The sequence below is a fragment of the Salvelinus namaycush genome, chromosome 3 (genome assembly GCF_016432855.1).
Source record: "Salvelinus namaycush isolate Seneca chromosome 3, SaNama_1.0, whole genome shotgun sequence".
Lineage (NCBI taxonomy): Eukaryota > Metazoa > Chordata > Actinopteri > Salmoniformes > Salmonidae > Salvelinus > Salvelinus namaycush.
The window spans coordinates 46,088,416-46,109,848 of NC_052309.1; positions in this window are offsets into that span (position 1 = coordinate 46,088,416).

Consider the following 21,433-nt stretch of genomic DNA (forward strand, 5'->3'; position numbering starts at 1 on the left):
GTAGTGTAATGGGACAGGCAGGGAAAGTGAACTTGTCCGTGGTGTTCAGCGAACCCTCAACCTTCTGGCCTGTTAGCCCCTTGTGGCATCAACTGTGATACCAAACCATGCTGAAGTGGTAAAGTCGATATCCACGTTTATAAACACAGGGTTGCTACAGTTGTTATTTATGGTGCTAATAATTATTGATGAGTAAATATTATGAGGGGGTGTGTAATTTTTTTTACAGGATGTTATGTTGATGTGTGTCAAGACCAGCCTTTCAAAGTACTTCATAGTTACGGATGTGAGTGCCACAGGGCGATAGTCATTTAGGCAGGGCACCTTGGAGTTCTTGGTAAAAGGGACAATGGTGGCTTGAAACATGTTGGGATTAGAGACTGGGACAAGCAGAGATTACAAATGCCAGTGAAGACACTTAGCAGCTAGTCTACAATGCTTTGATAACATGCCCTGGTATTCCATCTGGCCTGGCGGTCTTGCGAGTGTTAACTTTTTTTAAAGTTTTACTCACATCGACCATGGACAGCGAGATCACACAGTCATCCGGAACAACAGGGGCTTTCACACAAGACTGTATTCCTTGAAGCAAGCATAAAAGGCATTTAGCTCGTTTGGGAGTTCTGCATCACTGGCCATCTCATGTCTGGGTTTCCCTTTGTAATCCGTTATCGTCTGCAAGCCCTGCCACATACAATGAGCAAGTGTAATATAATTCCAACTTCCTCCTATATTGTCCCTTTGCATGTTTGATGTCTCGTCTACGGTCGTAGCGGGCTTTCTTGTATGCGTCCATGTCCATGTCCCATTTCTTGTAAGCGGTAGCTCTAGCCTTCTTAATAACCTCTTCGGGCTAGGGGGCAATATTTTCACGTCCGGATGAAAAGTGTGCCCAAAGTAAACTGCCTGCTACTAAGGCCCAGAAGCTAGGATATGCATATAATTGGTAGATTTAGATAGAAAACTTTCTAAAACTGTTAAAATAATGTCTGTGAGTATGGCAGGCAAAAACCTGAGAAAAATCAATTGAGGTCACTCTCTTTTCAATGGTTTTTCTATGTGGATCTAGATTTCTGTGGCACTTGCTTGCACTATCGCTTCTCTAGATGTCAACAGTCTTTAGAAATTGGTTGACGTTTTTCCTTAATTAAGAAGTAGGGCTGTTCAGAACGAGGGTCGAGTCTAGTGTACTGTTGTGGTTGGGGCGCACGACCTGAAAGCTCGCTCCACTTTGTTTTCGTCCGATATTGAACACAGTATATCACGTCTTAAATTATATTGATTATTTACGTTAAGAAATAACTAAAGTTGTATTAGGAAAGTTGTTTGAAATGTTTGGAACAAGTTTACAGGTAACATATTAGATATTTTGTAGTCATGTTGCGCGAGTTGGAACCAGTGTTTTTCTGGATCAAACGCGCCAAATAAATTGACATTTTGGAGATATAACGAATTTATCGAACAAAAGGACCGTTTGTGATGTTTATGGGACATTTTGTAGTACCAACAAAAAGAAGTTCTTCAAAGGTAAGGCATGAATTATATCGTTATTATAGAGTTATTTCACGCGCCTGGCGGGATGAAATATGATTATCTGTGTTTGTTTGATGGGGTGCTGTCCTCAGATTATCGCGTGGTTTGCTTTCGCTGTAAAGCCTTTTTGAAATCTGACACGTTGGCTGGATTAACAACAAGTGTAGCTTTAATTTGGTGTATTGCATTTGTGATTTCATGAAAGTTTAATATTTATAGTAATTTCATTTGAATTTGGCGCTCTGCCATTTCACCGGATGTTGTCGAGGGGTTCCGCTAGCGGAACGTCTAGCCGTAACAGGTTTTAAGGAACCTTTTTTTCAATTTTCGCCTAAATGACATACCAAAATCTAACTGCCTGTAGCTCAGGACCTGAAGCAAGGATATGCATATTCTTGATACCATTTGAAAATAAACACTTTGAAGTTTGTGGAAATGTGAAATGAATGTAGGAGAATATAACACATTAGATCTGTTGAAAGATAATACAAAGAAAAAACATGCGTTCTTTATTTAATTTTTTTATCGTTGAAATGCAAGAGAAAGGCCAAAATGTAATATTCCAGGTTAGGCACAATTTAGATTTTGGCCACTAGATGGCAGCAGTGTTTGTGCAAAGTTTTAGACTGATTCAATGAACCATTGTATTTCTGTTCAAAATGTTGTATCAAGACTGCCCAAATGTGCCTAATTGATTTAATATATTTTCAAGTTCATAACTGTGCACTCTCCTCAAACAATAGCATGGTATTCTTTCACTTTAATAGCTACTGTAAATTGGACAGTGCAGTTAGAATAGCAAGAATGTAAGCTTTCTGCCCATATCAGATATGTCTATGTCCTGGAAAATGTTCTTGTTACTTACAGCAACTTACATGCTAATCACATTAGCCTACGTTAGCTCAACCGTCCCGCGGGGGTACTCCACTCCTGTAGAGGCACAGCGCAGATATTGCCCGTAATCCACAGCTTTTGGTTTGGATACGTTTGTATAGTCACTGTGGGGACCACGTTGTCTATGCCCTAACGGCCAAATTCAGACTTATGAAATGTACACCTTTCCCACTCATGCCTTTCCTAGGCACGTTTTGATTTAAACTCAATAATTTCTTTATTATTTCAAAATTCTGTATATATATTTTTTTTTATCAAATATACTGTCTTTATGATGCAGTGATCTTTGATGTATTTAATATTCATCTGACTGATTTGATAAAACCACATTTGAAGTTGCTATTGGTCAATCCAATCAGATAAACACACAATGTTATGTGAATTAATCTGTGATTTATTGGTGTACCTTCAGTTCTGTGTTTTGCTCTCAGAAAGAATAATAGTGCATTCCTTTCTAACTTGCTTGCAGGAAGGTGTTACCTAAGGACATTTGCATGTCTACAGAATACAATGCTACCCGCCAAAAGGACACTTTTGAATTGATGCTACTTGGACCATGAACTTAATGTCCAGTGTCATGATTTAATCAATCTGATATTTTGTTTACTAGCCCTACTTGGTACTGCTGTTTTGTTCTATTCATATTAATTTGTTGCTATTCAGTATTTTTGTTTGCGTGCATGAAGTTACTACTTTCAGCATTTAGTTTGCATTATTTTGGTAAGACAGCTGTGTGCATGGCTGCATTCACATAGGGTAATTCACCTATTACAAGCATCCTATCTATCTTGTAGCCTATATTCATTACCAAAACAGCCTTGCTTTGGTGTGTAGGACACAGCCCATTGTGCTGATACAGCACAGCAGAGATAGGTTGTGGCTAAATCTTTAGCTTATCACTACAAAAGCACTCAATCAATGTCTCAGAGTCTCAACATTTGAACTTTATGTTTATTGTGGTATAGGATTATATAAACATAATTCAATATAATTCCAATACAAGAACCCCCCAAAATTGTGCCCTTCACCGATTTCAACTGCCCCCTAAGTCATTATCCTGGTGCTGGGTCTGAGTGACATGATGGGGAGATGAAAATAAATGCATTGTGTACCTTTCATCACCAAAGCCAAGTTAGCATGCACTGCATATGTTGCTGAACAATTGAACCATTTTGTTAGTGTCATTGATATTTGGAAATTAGCATACAATATTCAGTTCATAAGCATTGACAGTAATACCATTGAATCCTGTGTTGAAACGACTGCTGAGATGCTTTGTAAATATGGGCCCTGGTCTGCATGCAGCTGCTTTCTAGTGATCTAACTCCCTCTCCAACTGAAATGCAACAACCCCAACAAAAATTAATAAGAATGATCCTAGTCAGTCAGTAAGTTTTCTAACTAATTAAACAGTCATGTAAATATGCACAAGCCTATTCAGACAAAATATAGTAAAACCATACAGCCTATTTCAATAAAATCAAGACTGCAATTTTCTTGTCAACTTTTTCAGTCAGCAATGCGTCAATAAACAGGTAGGGGAACGAAGTACACTGAACAAAAATATTAACACACGTGCAACAATTTCAAAGATTTTACTTACAGTAAAAGTTCATACAGTTCATATAAGGAAATTAGTCAATTGAAATTAAAAAAATGAGGCCCTAATCTATGAACTTCAAGACGGAATACAGATTTTAAAAAATGTAGGGGTGTGGATCAGAAAACCAGTCAGTATCTGTTGTGACCACCATTTGCCTCACGCAGCGCGAAAACATCTCCTTCGTATAGAGTTGATCAGGCTGTTGATTGTGGCCTGTGGAATGGTATCCCACTCCTCTTCAATGGATCTGCAAATTTGCTGGATACTGGCGGGGAACTGGAACACTTTGATCCAGAGCATCCCAAAGCTGCTCAATGGGTGACATGACTAGTGAGTATGCAGGCCATGGAATAACTGGGACATTTTCCGTTTCCAGGAATTGTGTACAGATCCTTGCAACATGGGACCGTGCATTATCATGCTGAAACATGAGGTGATGGCAGTGGATGAATGGCACGACAATGGGCATCAGGATCTCGTTACTGTATCTCTGTGCATTAAAATTGCTATCAATAAAATGCAATTGTGTTCGTTGTCTGTAGCTTATGCCTGCCCATACCATAACCCCACCATTCACAATGCTGACATCAGCAAACCGCACACGACTCCATACACACTGTCTGACATCTGCCCGGTACAGTTGAAACCGGGATTCATCTGTGAAGAGCACACTTCTCCAGCATACCAGTGGCCATCGAAAGATTGGCATTTACCCACTGAAGTCAGTTACGACGCCGAACTGCAGTCAGGTCAAGACCCTGGTGAGGATGACGAGCACGCAGATGAGCTTCCCTTAGATGGTTTGTGACAGTTTATGCAGATATATTTTGGTTGTGCAAACCCACAGTACTGCCAAATTCTTTAAAACGACGTTGGAGGCAGCTTGTGATAGAGAAATGAACATGCAATTCTCTGGCAACAGCTCTGGTGGACATTCCTGTAGTCAGCATGCCAATTGCACGCTCCCTCAAAACGTGAGATAACTGTGGTATTGTGTTGTGTGACAAAACTGCACGTATTAGAGTGAGCGGCCTTTTATTGTCCCCGGCACAAGGTGCACCTGTGTAATGAGCATGCTATTTAAACAGCTTCTTGATATGCCACACCTGTCAGGTCGATGGATTATCTTATAAATGCTTACTAACAGTGATTTACACATGTGTGCACAACATTTGAGAGAAATAAGCTTTTTGTGTGTGAGGAAAGTTTCTGCAATCTTTTATTTCAGCTCATGAAACATGGGACCAACACTTTACATATTATGTTTATATTTTTATTCAGTGTAGTTTGACAAAAAGTGTTCATTACTCAATAACTAGTCTTTAAAAAACAGCTAGCAAATACTCTATATACTGTAGTAGTGATTTTCTTGAAACATAGCATAGTGGTGAACTCAGAAACTGATGGTGGGGGAGTTAAGTAACGTTAGCTAGCTTTCCCCCTGTAGTTTCAATCTAGCTAGATAATGGCATTTATGAACTTCATCAAATCAGAAGGATATTTGTTTTCATCACCTTGCAACTAAATAATATACTTTTTACTCCATACATTTTCCCTGACACCCAAAAGTACTAGTTACATTTTGACAGGCAAATGGCCCAATTCACACACTTATCAAGAGAATATCCCTGGTCATCCCTACTGCCTCTGACTGACATACTGTGCCCCTGGCTTGGAGTGTGCCCCTGGCTATCCGTTGTGGTCGAAGTACTGTGGTGTGGTCGAAGTACTTTGTTCATCAGTCGCTGGAATGGGGGCGGGGCTCCGTGGAGACCGAACGGGAGCACCCGGTACTGATACAATCTGTCTGGTGTCAAAAACGCTGTCTTCTCCTGGGAGGAGGCTGCCAAAGGTACCTGCCAATATCCTTTGGTCAGGTCAAGGGTGCTGATTTACCGGGCCTTTCCCAATCGGTCGATGAACTCGTCCACCCCTCGGCATTGGGTAGGCGTCGAACAAGCTAATGTCATTCACACCCCAGAAATCATTACAGAAGCGCAGGCTACCGTCCGGTTTGGGCACCAACACAATGGGGCTGCACCATGCACTGTGAAACTCTTCAACGACCCCCATCCTCAGCATAGCCTCCACTTCCTGCCTTCGGTCCTCCGGAATCTGATATGGCCTCTTTCGTACCATTTCCCCGGGCCGGGTACGGATGTGGTGTTCAATGAGGGTCGTGCGGCCCGTCTTCTCGGAGAACACTGCCGTGTTCCGATCGACGAGCTCCCTGAGCTCTTGCTTCTGGGCTGGGTCGAGGTTCTCATTGCTCAGGACCACCACTGGTACCGTTGGCGTCCTGGGGCCCGACCATAACACGGCCAAGGCTGTACTCTCGTGCCATTTCTTCAACAGGTTCACGTGGTAAATATGTTGGGATTTCCATCTCCCGGGCTGCCGTACGCGGTAATTGACAGGTCCCAGCTTCTCAATCACCTTGTAGGGCCCGTGCCATGTTGCCAGGAACTTACTTTCCGCCGTGGGGATCAAGACCAACACCCTGTTACCCACCTGGAATTCTCGGGGCTGGGCTCCCCGATTGCAGACCTGGGCTTGGGCGCGTTGGGCCTTCTCCATACATTCCCTCACGACTGGCCATTTGGCTGTCATCCGCTCCCTCATCATCTCCACGTGCTCTACCACGCTGCGTAATGGGGTCGGTTGGGCTTCCCACACCTCCTTGGCGAGGTCCAGTAGGCCGCGTTGCTTCCTCCCATAGAGGAGTTTGAAAGAGGAAAACCCTGTGGAGGACTGGGGTACTTCTCGGATTGAGAACATCAGGTGGGGTAGTAGCTGGTCCCAGTTCTTCCCGTCCTGCTCGATGACCTTCCGCACCATTTGTTTGAGCGTTTTATTGAACCGCTCGACGAGCCCATCCATCTGCGGGTGACAGACGGAGGTCCGGATCTGCTTCATCTGCAGGGCACACAATCTTTCATTATGCACAACATAAACTCAGTACCTTGGTCTGTCAGGATCTCGTTTGGGATGCCCACCCAGCTAAAGAGATGGAACAGCTCCCGGGCGATTACCTTGGATACTGCTGCCCATAGGAGAATGGCCTCGGGATACCGGGTGGCATAGTCTACGATTACCAGGACGTACCGGTGTCCTTGTGCTGTTTTTACCAGGGGTCCCAATACGTCCATGGCGATGTGTTTAAAGGGTACCCTGATGATTGGTAGGGGGACCATTGGGTTTCGGAAGTGTGCCTTTGGGGCAGTCATTTGACACTCTGGGCAGCTGCGACAGTAGTCTTCCAAGGCCCTCATCCTGGGCCAGTGGAACCGGGCGGCAATCCGTTCCCGGGTCTTATCCATTCCCAGGTGCGCCCCTAACAGGTGGGTGTGGGCCAGCCTAAGAACAGTTCCCACGTACCGTCGGGGCAGACACAATACCTCTCAAAGTTCCCCCTGTTTGCGCGACACCTGATACAAAAGGTTATTCTTGATTTGGAAATGGGGGTATCACCAGTCACTCACCCCCGGAAGTAGCTGTCCATCCACCGCTATCACTTGGGCTGTGGCGGCTTTCAAGTTAGGGTCCTCCCACTGGGCCGTCCCGAATTGTCCCCTCAGTTGGCCCCCAGGGGGTGTCTCAACTGGCCCCTCGAAATCGAGGAGGGGGAGGCTGGGCTCTTCCTCCTGTGGCTCCCCGGGGGGGAGGGTTCTTTTACCCCCTCCGACTCCGTGCCCGTAGGTACAGGTTGATCAACCGTTTGCTTCCGGGCCGCACAGGCGATGGGTCGTCCTCGCTCTCGTCTTCAGACGGCTCGTACCTTCCTCCTCAGCTCGTGCCCCCACAGGGCCGCAAACAGTGGACAATCTCGTCCCACTAGGAGAGGTACCGGCAACTCTGGCAGTTCCCTTGTGGCGTCACGATGTTGGCCCATACGGTTGGATACCGCTTTGTGTCCCCGTGAACACAGGAAATGGACATCTCCCTACCACGTTTGGTCTCCTGGTTCAGCAGGCTCGTGGTTACGAGGGTAACCATACTTCCGGAGTCTAATAGAGCTTCCGTGTCGTGTCCATCAACCTTCACCGGGACCATGGGTGCAGTTGATTCGTGGTGTGCCCAACAGGAGGTGAAGTAGTTCACTGCGTGACCCACCTCACTTCCGGGGCTTGCTGATGGCATCAACTCCTCTCGAGCCGGGCAATTCCAGGCAATGTGCCCCCGGGCGCCACACTCAAAAAATCTCCTTTGATCTCCATCTACCTGGGGTCGTCAGTGGCGGGTTGGCCCTACCCCAGACGTCTCTCCACGGGTTTGCGGTTCTTTGGCCCTGACACCCAGCAGTGGGGCTGTCCTTCCGACTCCTTGAATGGGTCGCCAACTCAGCCTGGCTCCTACTCAGCAGGGCCTGAGTGTTCTGATGCGTCTCCACTGCTTCCAGGAGGCCCTCCAAGCCTCTTCATGTCGTGGGGTAGTGCCCATAGAAAGCGATCCAGGACCACTCTGTCTAGGATGGAGAGGGTGGGTACGTCGGTTAGGAGCCATCCCCTGGTGACGCACAGTAGGTCGCTCATCTGGGCTCGAGCGGATGCATCGGCTACGAATCTCCAGTTGTGGAATAGCTGAGCCAGATGGGCAAGGCTGTACCCGTAGCGGCTGAGTATCTCCCGTTTGAGTCCGTCGTAGTTAGCCGCCTGTTCATCGTTCAGGTCCCAATACGCCTTTTGGGCATTCCCAGAGAGGAATGGGGCCAGCAGACTGGCCCACTTCTGCCTTCGCCATCCTTCCCGTAGTGCTGTCCGTTCAAATGTACAGAGGTAGGTTTCGATGTCGTCATCTTCTGTTAGCTTGATTAAAAACTGGTTTGGATGTGATTCAGTAGACGCTCCTCCTTGTAGCTTCCTGATTTCCTCAATGGAGGCGGACATTTTGTAGCCGCTGTTCCTCCCTGAACCGCCTGTTGGGCCCGGATGAACTGAGCTATCAACTCGTCCATGCTGATGCTGCGTAAACGTCAACCCTGATCTGACCACGTTGTCAGAGTGCGCACATTCTCCACCTCTTATGGCAGACCAGAGGGTTGGGTCAAAACGTTTACACAGATCAGACACGGACAGAGTAGGATCAGCTCAGTTTCAAAGGTGTTTATTCAAATAATAGTCCAAAAGAAAAGGTCTCCCCCAAGAGACCCTCTCCAGAATATCATCTTCTGGGCTCCGGGTCTTGCTGTATCCTGTGGGGATCTAAAACTTAACTCCCTCCTGTTTCCTCTGGTACCATCCCAAACTATATGAGAGTCCTTTCCTCCCCGAGTCTCTCCACTGTGTGCTACCCTTCTGGCAGCTTTATGGGACTTATAGAGCTGGTGAGCATTCAGCCCTTGATTACTCAGCAATCCCCAATCATCCCCAATTATACCTGCCGGAGAGCCAGGACTAATTTTAGCCAGGAGTAAACTCAGTGCCCTGTCATCTGATACTTCACACATAATGGTCAATGAGAAGATTATGTTTAGATATCTAACATAAGATTACAGTATGGTTGAAAAATATACTTATTTCCAACACATGAAAGTCTTATACTGGTTTGAAGGATTACCAGTGGGTTGATATGGACACTGTTTGGAATACGACACTCAACACCAATATTTTAGTATTTTGTTCATTAGTCCACTGTTATTGTTTTTAAAAATCTTTATTCATACAGGGAAGTCCTATTTAGACCGATGTCTCTTTTACAAGGGAGACCTGATTCACAAAAATGCAAAGTACATAACAAGGAATTAGCGTCATAATTATAACAGCAAAAGGCGGGAACAAAAAGAAATATACAATTATAAAAAACACATACATTTCTCTGTGAGCTGGTAATTTACAAATAACCTGAAATGCCCGAAGGGCACTAATGTGTCTAATTGTGGGGTATACTGGAATGCGTTCCATAAATGTTGCTCGTAAAAACTACAGTAAATGCCTCCTAAGAAGGAGTGAAGTTTAGAGTTTATTAATTCAAATATTTTGGCAAAACATAATCTTTGACATAAGATGGTAGTTGTTTAGGTCACTAAGGTTCCCGTACATGAGCTGCTTTTGATAATTTAGGAATAATCCCAAATAACTGTTAAAGAAAAAATATTGGCTATGGGTTTCACAATAAGGGGCACTGCCAACAAAATAATACATGCAGGAACTAACAGGTATGCCCCAGTGGACTTCAATACAATCCCAAAAAATTGTGTATCTCAGCAGTCAAGTTTTCAAGATAAAGCAATTTCAGTAGAGAAAAAACTTGCCCTTAGGTATCATGCAAAACACATCACCTTGTAGTATTCCTTTGAAAGCAAAAAAAAAGTGAAAAATACTATTATGGTTCAATAAGGCACCTTCCAAAATGGCCTCTGCATTAGAAATAATGTTACAGAGCTTTTTCAACCATTTCTACAGTCACAGCAATATGAAACATTAGCAATGCTCTGGCACCATCCAAAGGCTCAGATTGGAATTATCCTGTCAGAGAAAATACACCTGTGACCAAGCTCCGGGGTGAAGTTTCTCCTAGGTACAGATCTACGATCCGCTTCCCCTCACCCAATCCTAACCTTTGCACGATTAGAGTGAAGTTGTCCCTAGACACTGATCTTGCGTCAGCTTTTTGGGGGGAGGGAAATGCAAAACTGACTCAAGATCAGCTTCTAGGGGCAACTTCACCCTACTCCTGTGACCAATACAGAATATGTGGCCATATGTATATTGTTACAGCAGATATACTGTACACTGAATGTACAAAACATTAGACAGACAGAGCGCATGTCTGCAGTTCTAATGTGATGAACCATGTTTCCTGATTGCAGTTCAGGCCTTAGGGCCAAAGTGTACACATTCACCCTACTCCTTTGACCAAACCAGAATATGTGGCCATATTTAAATTGTTACAGCAAATATAATGTGTACAAAACATTAGGGACACTTGCTCTTTCCATGACACCCTTTTCATCATGCCTGGAGGCATTTCTAGGACAGTGAGATGTGTTTCACACATAATTGCCCAGGAGGAAGGCAGGTCTGGCCTTCACGAGCTGAATGATACACCCTATGATGGCTTCCGGTGTATTGATGGGGAATACGATATCTAAAAATAAATGTAGTCCAGCTTTGTGGCATTTTGCGAAGGCTCTACGTTATACTGATTGCACTATACGTTTTTTGCAAGTAGATAGTGGGGCAAAAAAAGTATTTAGTCAGCCACCAATTGTGCAAGTTCTCCCACTTAAAAAGATGAGAGAGGCCTGTAATTTTCATCATAGGTACACTTCAACTATGACAGACAAAATGAGAAAAAAAAAAGAAAAAAAAAATCGGGAAAATCACATTGTAGGATTTTTAATGAATTTATTTGCAAATTATGGTGGAAAATAAGTATTTGGTCAATAACAAAAGTTTATCTCAATACTTTGTTATATACCCTTTGTTGGCAATGACAGAGGTCAAACGTTTTCTGTAAGTCTTCACAAGGTTTTCACACACTGTTGCTGGTATTTTGGCCTATTCCTCCATGCAGATCTCCTCATTTAGCTACGTTAACCTTCTGCTCGTAAATATTTTTGCCAATTTACCTTCACCTTGTACAGAGCTAGGGGTTGGAAGCACACCTTGATACCATCTACAACAAAACACACAACAATACACAATTTAACCACCCCACAAATTGTATTGATCTTTATTAGACTGGATAGCTTTGCTTGCTGCTTGCTGTTAGCTAAGCTAATTGGCAGCAAGATCGCTAGAAAGCTGAGAACCAACTAAACAACCATAAATTATTTATACAAATTCATCATTGCTATCAAGACACAAACAGAGAATGTTAGCTATATTGACAATTCTATTTTTAGTAACGGAGTGTTTTCCAGAGAAGGGTGGAATAGATGGCCACCATATTGAGTTACTCTCATTTGCTAACGTTAGCTTGCTAGTACCGCATCACTTCTCAGCTGTTGATTTTCAGTTCAGCCTGAAAATCCCTCTGATAATCTTTGGTCACCGTAAGGCACATCATTCTTGATAGCAGCAATCCACTGGCAGCATCGGGATAAATCTTTGGTAAGTAGAATGGTGAAAGATAACTGATTTTCACGCTTGTTTGTAATTAGCACAGCCATGTACAGAACACAACACAGGCATGATGACAAATGCTAGTGAAAAACAAAATGTCCCTGCAGAAGTTCTGAGATCGCTGTGTGTTGTTTCTTAGAAGTACACAATGCCATCATCCACGTTTTGTGGGCACGCCCCATCTACCTTAGCAGGCGGTATCTGCATTCGCTATGAATGACAGACTGTGGTTCACCATGAGCAGAGGAATACACAGGAAGTCAACATTTCCTGATTCTTCCATTTGAAATGAAAATGTGCTAGTTCTAGCTTGGATAATTGTGATTGTATGACAAAAATGAAATGTTGTTAACCTCTTAAGGTTAACCCTTGCCCCATTCTGCCTGCCCTGAGCCTGCCTGCCATCCTGTACCTTTGCCCCACCTTTCTAGATTACTGACCTTTGCCTGCCCTGAACCTGAGCCTGCCTGGCGTCCTGTACCTTTTGGCCCACCTATCTGGATTATTAACTTCTGCCTGCCCTTGACCTGCCTTTTGCCTGATTAATATAATAATGACTATATGCCATGGCAGAGCCAGGGTGAAATTCCCCTTTAAATCCACTTCAATCAGTGTAGATGAAGGGGAGGATACAGGTTAAAGAAGGATTTTTAAGACACAATTGAGTCATAGATTGTGTATGTGTGCCAAAAATATTTAAATGCCTTTGAACGGAGTATGGTAGCAGGTGCCAGGCACATCGGTTTGAGTGTGTCAAGAACTGTAACGCTGCTGGGTTTTTCATGCTCAACAGTTTTCCGTGTGTGTATGAAGAATGGTCCACCACCCGAAGGACATCCAGCCAACGGCAGGCTAGTGGTCGAAAACAGGTCATTCATGAAAGAGGACAAAGGAAGCTGACACAAATTGTGAAAAGAAACAGACGGGCTACAGTTAGTCAACTGACAGTCCAGTATAACATTGGTGCCCAAAGACCCATAAAAGAATGCACAACTCATCCTACCTTGACATGAATGGGATATGGCAGCTGTCAACCTTACAGATTCCCACTTCTTTCAGCAAAAAACAAGGAACGAAAACATTGGAGAATTGGAAAAACATTGCCTGGTCTGATGAATCCCGGTTTTTGCTGTTTCCCACTGATGGGAGGACTACGGTATGGAGAAAATCACATGAGTACATCATGCCGCATGTCATCATTGCAGGCTGGTGGTGGATGTGTGATGGTGTGGAGTGTGTTTTCATGGCACACATAGGGTTACTTGATAAAAGTGTGGCAATGATTAAATGCCACAGGATATTTGAACATCATTGCCAATCAGGTGCATCCCTTCATGGTAGCAGTGTATTTTTTTCAGCAGGATAATGCCCCATGCCACAAGGATAGAATTGTCCAGGAATGGTTCCACGAACATGACAGTGATTTCAGCTTACTCCAGTGGCCTGCCCAGTCAACATATCTCAATCCAGTTGAGCATCTGTGGGATGAGATGGAACGAGTTATTCGGTGTAGAGATCCACTACCAGCCAACTTGACACAACTGTGGGGAAGCATTTGAGTCAACATTGTCCAGCATCCCTGTGGAACGGGGTGCAACTCAATATTTGGAAGACTGCCCACTCAGTGTACAGTACATTTCTAGCTACTGTTCTTCATAGGGTATTCTTTTTAAAAACACCAGAATGACTTCCTATATCTGTCAGAGACAGGACATACACCACATGACCAAATGTATGTGGCCAACTGCTTGTCGAACATCTCATTCCAAAATCATGGGCATTAATATAGAGTTGGTCCCCCCTTTGCTGCTATACAAGCCTCCACTCTTCTGGGAAGGCTTTCCACCAGATGTTGGGTGATTAGGCCTGGCTTGCAGTCGGCTCTCCAATGGGGTTGAGGTCAAGGCTTTGTGCAGGCCAGTCAAGTTCTTTCACACCAATCTTGACAAACAATTTCTGTATGGACCTCGTCTTGTGCACAGGGGTATTGTCATGCTGAAACAGAAAAGGGCCTTCCCCAAACTGAGCCACACAGTTGGAAGCACAGAATCGTCTACAATGTCATTTGGCATGGTGTAGCCTTAAGATTTCGCTGGAACTAAGGGGCCCAAACCATGAGGGGCCCAAACCATGAAAAACAGCCCCAGACCATTATTCCTCCTCCACCAATCATTACAGTTGGCACTATGCATTCGGTCAGGTAGCATTCATCTGCCATTCGCCAAACCCAGATTCTTCTTTCGGACTGCCAGATGGTGAAGCGTGATTCATCAGTATAGAGAACGTGTTTTCACTGCTCCACAGTCCAATGGCGGTGAGCTTTACACCTCTCCAGCCGACGCTTGGCATTGCGAATTGTGATCTTAGGCTTGTGTGTGGCTGCTCGGCCATGGAAACCCATTAAATGAAGCTCCCGATGAACAGTTCTTGTGCTGACGTTGCTTCCAGAGGCAGTTTGGAACTCGGTATTGAGTGTTTCAACCGAGGACAAACGATTTCTACACACTTCAGCACTCGGCGTTCCAATTCTGTGAGCTTGTGTGGCATACCATTTTGCGGCTGTGCCGTTGTTGCTCCTAGACGTTTCCACATCACAATAACAGCACTTACAGTTGACTGGGGCAGCTCTAGCACGGCACAAAGTTGACGAACTTACTTGTTGGAAAGGTGGCATCCTATGACATTGACACTTTGAAAGTCACTGAGCTCTTCAGTATTGCCATTCTACTGCCAATGTTTGTCTATGGAGATTGCATGGCTGTGTGCTCAATTTTATACACCTGTCAGCAACGGGTGTGGCTGAAATAGCTGAATCCGCTCATTTGAAGGTTGTCCACATACTTTTGTATATATATATTGTATATGTTTTAGGACCATTGCATGTAACTACAAATGGAAAATATGGTTGGAAAAAACAGGTATATCTTCTGAGAGAGAGCACTTGATTTGAAGGTGAATGTATATACATGTCTTTTGAAGGTGAAGGGAATGAACCAGCTTGTGTGTTCGTACCTCAGACAAGATCGCCGGGCAAATCAAAATGAACTATGTCATGCAGAAAAGAAGATCATGTCCAAGTCAGAGTAAGACCTTCAATTTATGCCATACAAATGTACAGTGTCAATATTAGGACAGACTCAGTCTCGGCAGGACACCATACAATTGTGCAGTCACTGAAGCAGCCTTCGTGGCACATGTACAGTACAGCCTTGCATGTTAAATGTCCTCTGTATTATTCAGAAGTCACCTTGAACCCATTTAGTAGGAAATTATTGCTACACAAGGCCATCACTTTAGCTAGTCATGTCACATCGCACGCATCATGCGCCAATGAAATACAGGAAAACAGTGTTGCATCAGCTGATATTAATAGTATGTTTTTTTGTACTAAGTCATCCATTTCATGTGAAATGTTGCAAATCCAAATCGTGTCATATGTTACAAATGTGTAGTGCTTAAATTCCCAGAGTGCATCTTTAAGAAGCATTAGAAGACAAAAATATATATCAAACGCATTTGGTGTGTCATCACAGTGGTCTCTGGCTTGTGGTCAGACTCATTCAGGTGGAACAAACTTAAACTTGTTTATTTTGGTAATCATATTACATTTAATCAGTTACTCCCCGACCCTGGTGACATGCTAATGCTGTAACATGCGCTACTCGCCATGCATGTCTGTTTTCTGGTATAGTCCCTCACAATTTTAGTCCGTTTTCTTCCGCTTCGTGCCTAATGAATAAAACCCAAATGTCACTGGCCTGTCACACCGTTCATTTCCTGGAGCAACTGGTGCAATTTCCTGACTCGCTGATGTCGCAACCCATGTCCCATGGTTGCCTGGATGAGCGGAAGTACATTGAATCTGTCACACTCGGCCAGTATCACTTTAGGCATGGACTGAAGGTAGCCCCGAGTTCAACTGGTGTAAAGTGTTAAATACGTCCCAAATGGCACCCTATTCCCCATATAGTGCACTGCTTTTGACCTATGGACCCTGGTCAAAAGTAGTAAACTAAATAAGAAATAGGGTGCTATTTGGGAGGCAGATGTTGACTCATACATCATTATGTGCATTTATTAAGCCTTTGAGCCCTACAGTTCATATACAGCGGTGAAGAAGACAACTGCTTCTCCTCAGTCTGAATACAAACATGCCTTTGGCAGTTTCTTAAACTACAGCACCTTACATCAGGATCTGGTGTCTGTTTTTCTATGTTTTAGATTTTGAATGTGAGAAATGGGGGGGATTTGAAGGTGTGAGCCCCACTGTGGATTAAACTTTGACGAATGTGTCTGGAAACTACTTGTTGTTATGCTCTGCTAATACTGTTGTTTAGCCCTCCAACAAATTGACTTAAACATGTCAGCTGTTTTGTATGATAGCCTGACAGGCGCTTGGGTTTATCTGCGCTGCACTTGGCTCTAGATACAATTGAAATTATATAAAATCTCTATATATTTTCCTAAAACCCATTTTGGAGGTTGGGTATCAAAGTAGGTAACACACTTCCTCAAGGCAACCATCATGTATTTTTAATCTTGGCAAGAAAATGTACTGTGGTGCCTATAACATATTTTGAGCAATTAATCCATGTAATTTTCTAAAATCATATTCATCTCAGTGTAGGATTAACCATACCTAATGCAAAAATCTAAATAAATGTCACATTTATAGGGTTCCCTCTTCTGTAACAAAAAACGTAATTAATTACCGTTGTGTACATTGATCGCTTGTATTTTCTTGTTTTTCTTGTTTTTCTTGTATAACATTGTCATGATCTTTAGTTTCAAACTGGGTGAAGGGGGATGATGTGTCATGATCTGCTGCACAGTAAGGGTGTGTCAATCTTTGGCACATAAGAAGCTGATAAGATGCTGTCTCATGACAACTTATACACAACACAACACAACAGCACAGTGTATATTTGAAATTACTGGAAACCTTGTCTGTGTAGCTGTATGCCAATGCATTGCACATTGCGCTGACCATGCTTCTGAAACGGATTTGATTGTTTCGCTATAGAACTATGCAGTACATAAAATAGTTAATGACATGCCTTGTAAATACCTGAAAAGTTGATCATTTCAATTGGTGCATTTGAGGTCAGGGCTTTGTGATGGCCACTCCAATAAAGGAGTGGCCATCAAAGGAGGACATGTTGATGAGTTGCTCTAGTGATGGGAGAATAAACTGCACCATTTCAAGCAAATAATTAGCCTCCAGAAGAGACCGAGTGAGCTGCCTGCTAGCCAGCTGCTCAAAAAGATAGATGGGACACATTTTTAAGTCACAGGTATTTAGCTATGTTTTCACTGATTGTAGGGCTGTAGCCACTGAAGAATAAAACCATTAATTACAAAACGACCCGCTGGCATAATACATCCAGCGCAGCGCCAAAAGCATTGCCGCAACAAACGGCGTCAGACACTCCCACACAGCTAGCAAGCTAGCACTCATCATGGAAATGGCGGTGGTGAAACGTGAATTTGGACCAATCCCTGACAACCCATACATAAAAATGTAGCTACGAAGCTCTACTTTGTAACCTGTTGTTTTTTTATGTATCTGAAAACATCAAAAATAAAAATATTTGACCTGAAACACCTTCAGTACTTTCAAATACTTCTTTAGCAATACAATATAACGTTGATCTACTCTGCTAGGTTGAATATTGATCATGACTCTCAGTTCCATTACGTTACATATAAGAGTCATTGGATGAAGGCATCTTCTGTAAGGGGGGAGTTTGGGACATTAACACATATTGCTTGCAGTACAGTTTTGGAAGCATAAGGAACTTATCTTTCATATCAGCGAGAAACTATTTTCAAAAAATAAAACGTTAAATTGATACACACCTTTTATAGGGTTAGTGTTCCCATGCGGCCATATCTCCATATTACAGCGTGTGTTTACGGAAGACAGAGGGACCTGTGCTAATTACCTATCTAGCATGCTCCGAACATCTGTGTGTAACGGAAGAAGGAAGCCAGAAACGTGTTGTCACTGAAAAATGTGATCCGTTTCAAGAAACTAGGCGTATGTCGAACGTCACTACTTCACAGGAGAGGCATTTGAAAAAAAATGTAATCAAAATGACAGGTGAAATGAACAACGCTATCTGCTTTATCTCCTAAAGTATTGCACAAGTTGACTGCAGGTATTTACTTATAAAGTTACTACAAATATTCATATCTATTGAAAAACTTAAAATAAATAGTTTGGACGGTATAGTTTAGTTTAGTTTGAAAACCCTTCCCGTGGCTATTTCCAAATAACCCGGTATATGGTATACCGCCCAAGCCTACCCCCCCGTGAGACGCCATTTTAGCAAGCTAAAACCGACTTCCTGACCTGCAAATGCGCCATTGAGTCGTCACATAGGAATGAATTGTGTGACATCGTCGATGGCTTTGTCCATTTATATTTACGGTCTAATGGCTTTGCCTAATGAACAAAATGCTGCACAAGCATGAATAAGTCTCCTAATTCAAAAGGCATCAGTTTAATTACTCAGTACATAAACCAATCACGCTAAACAGTTAAAACATTCATATTGTACATCAATGCTGTTTTATTATAGTCTTTATTCTAAGTCACCAGTGGCGTTTAAGATGAGGGAGGACAATGTTTTATTTTTTTATGAGCTTGGCCTTATTTCTATTACAGCATTTTGGATGACTGTCATTCATATTCCATTCACCCAGCTTAATGTTACATCGATAGGTTAGGCTACTACATGATACTCAAATTTTCCCTGTACACATCATGAGGTTGCTACAACCTAGCCTACGTTTGGAAGTTTGCAACGTAGGTGCACACAGGTCGAGAGAAGTTAGAGTAATCAAGGTGATAGACAGTGACACATTCAATACCGCCTTGCACACTCTTGCCTGCATCACACTCTCGCCTGCACCCTTCCCCCTCTGAGGAGCCTCCACTGTAAGTGACATACTTAAAGTGACATTCTCTTAGTGCAAGTAGGTCAATAACCGCAACCTATATACAGTATTGTACCTCATGTTACATTGTATACTTAACCCAGTGCATGCTGTTTCCCAGTCAGGGTTGACGCAGGTGGTGAGGGACAGTAAGATCTCGCTGTAGCAGGTTCCTCTCCACCGGGCCACTGTCCCGTCGCAGGTGAGTAGCCCTCTTTCTTCACTCGACTTGAAACATAGAGAATACCGTTATCAATGCACCATCACACCTGTGTCATTCAGTAGATTATTTATTTTTTACTGGGTGCCAGTCTGTTTTTTGCTATCATGCCAACTGCTTGTCACTCATTGTCACACCAAACATGCTTGACTTGACAGTGAGCAATGAAGTTGGCAAGAGCACAAACAGATCTGGGACCAGGCTAGGTGTAACAACCTGAACATATCCAATTAAGAACACCGATTGTCAATATCCATTGCATGACATTTTGTTATGGTGTGCCCTACCGAACGCGACCATGTTGAGCCCACTTTTAACACTGCTACCATTTCTTTTGTCAGTTTGCAAAATACCACTTATACTGTATGTTTCCTTGCAAAGGTCTTCTGCCACTGAGTGGAGAAGATATTTTTTCCTGCTTCGGAAGCATCAGACACAGCAAGCGAGGCCATTACATAGCATTTAGGCACATCCAAAACGGAATGACTGTGTGAGTCAGTCTGTCTGTCCTCAGAGAGAGGCATCAGTCTAATATGTCACTGCTTTAATGAAGTCAGAGAGAGAAAGGCGCAGGTGTGTGTGGTCCTGTATGGCTCAGTTGGTAGAGCATGCCGCTGGCAATGCCAAGGGTCCTGGGTTTGATTCCTGCTGCGGCCAAACTTTAGATAAATGGCATGTATGTTATCATTATTGTGTGTGTGTCTAATTAACTGGCCTGCGGAGTGTATTTTGCCATGGTTTTGAAACTCAATTACTGATTCTAACACTAGATGGCAGAATGTACAAGCGATACCGATACTAAGAAATCACATAGAAAGATGAGCAGAGTGTGCTGTTTATCCACTTGGTCACCGTCTCTAACTAGGTCAGTTGGTGCAGGGTGATGTTTCCCCTAGACACTGATCTTGGGTCAGTTTGGCCCATTTTCCACACTTATGGTTAAGGTTAGGATTGGGGAAGCTGATCCTAGATCTGTACCAGAATGTGAATTATACTGTGACATTCGGGGGTCTCTATTTTTTTCACGGGACCTCCTGCACAACATTGTTTATGGGCCTAATTGTAAACCCGTCATTAAACTGTAAAAAAAATAGTACCTTTTAGCATGAACACAACCAGTCATGATGTTTTAATCTTACTGTCAAACAAATCATATTCGTCCACTCCAAAACAATTCCAGCATCCAAACGGTGCACTGTGCACTTGCTCCAATTGATGTGTAATGCCATTCGGCGATTGTCATTGGGTCAACACTCTTGTAGCCCGAATTAACTGATGTGTCTTGGTGACAAAATTACCTTTTTTGTAGAAAGAAAAGTTGGGACACCTGAAAATGGGCTGAGATATGTGCAGAGAGATCTGGGATGACACGTTCAGCCAAATGGGGAAAACATTTTGTTAAACCATGACACGGAGGTGGGGGTGTTCGTTTAATTTGGAATAAGCTTTTATTTTAATATTTACCACAGTAGCAGTTCTATTTGCATTTTAAACAAATTGGAGAATGGTTAAAGTATAATTATTTATTTTGGAGCGTGGCCCTTGCCTTGAGGTTTTCAAAGGTCATTTGATCTTCACACGTTTTGGCTTGCATTTGTTAAAGTGTGTGTGTGTGTGTGTGTGTGTGTCAAATATCAATGCTCTTTACTTTATGAATAACAACATCCATCAAAAACAGCAAACGACAAAGACCTCAGTAAACAACGATATCATTAAGTGAATGGCCTTGGGCAGTAACCCATTTGTGCATAGGATTGGAGTGATAGCTCTGACTGAAGCAGATATGATTGTCAACTCCCGACTATCTCCACTGTGCTATTTTCTGCATGTGTCTCAAAGGGCCTTATTAGGATTAAGATAACACTGTACTGTGCCCAGCGGTGGAAAAAGTACCCAATTGTCATACTTGAATAAAAGTAACGATATCTTAATAGAAAATGACTCAAGTAAAAGTGAAAGTCACCCAGTAAAATTCTACTTTAATAAATGTATCAAAAGTAAATGTAATTGTTAAAATATACTTAAGTATTAAAAGTAAATGTAAAAGTATAAATCATTTCATATTCCTTATATTAAGCAAACCAGATAGCACCATTTCATTTATTTACGGATAGCTCAAAAACTACACCATAGGCCAGTGTTTCCCAACACAGAGGGTGTTCTTTAATGGAAGCT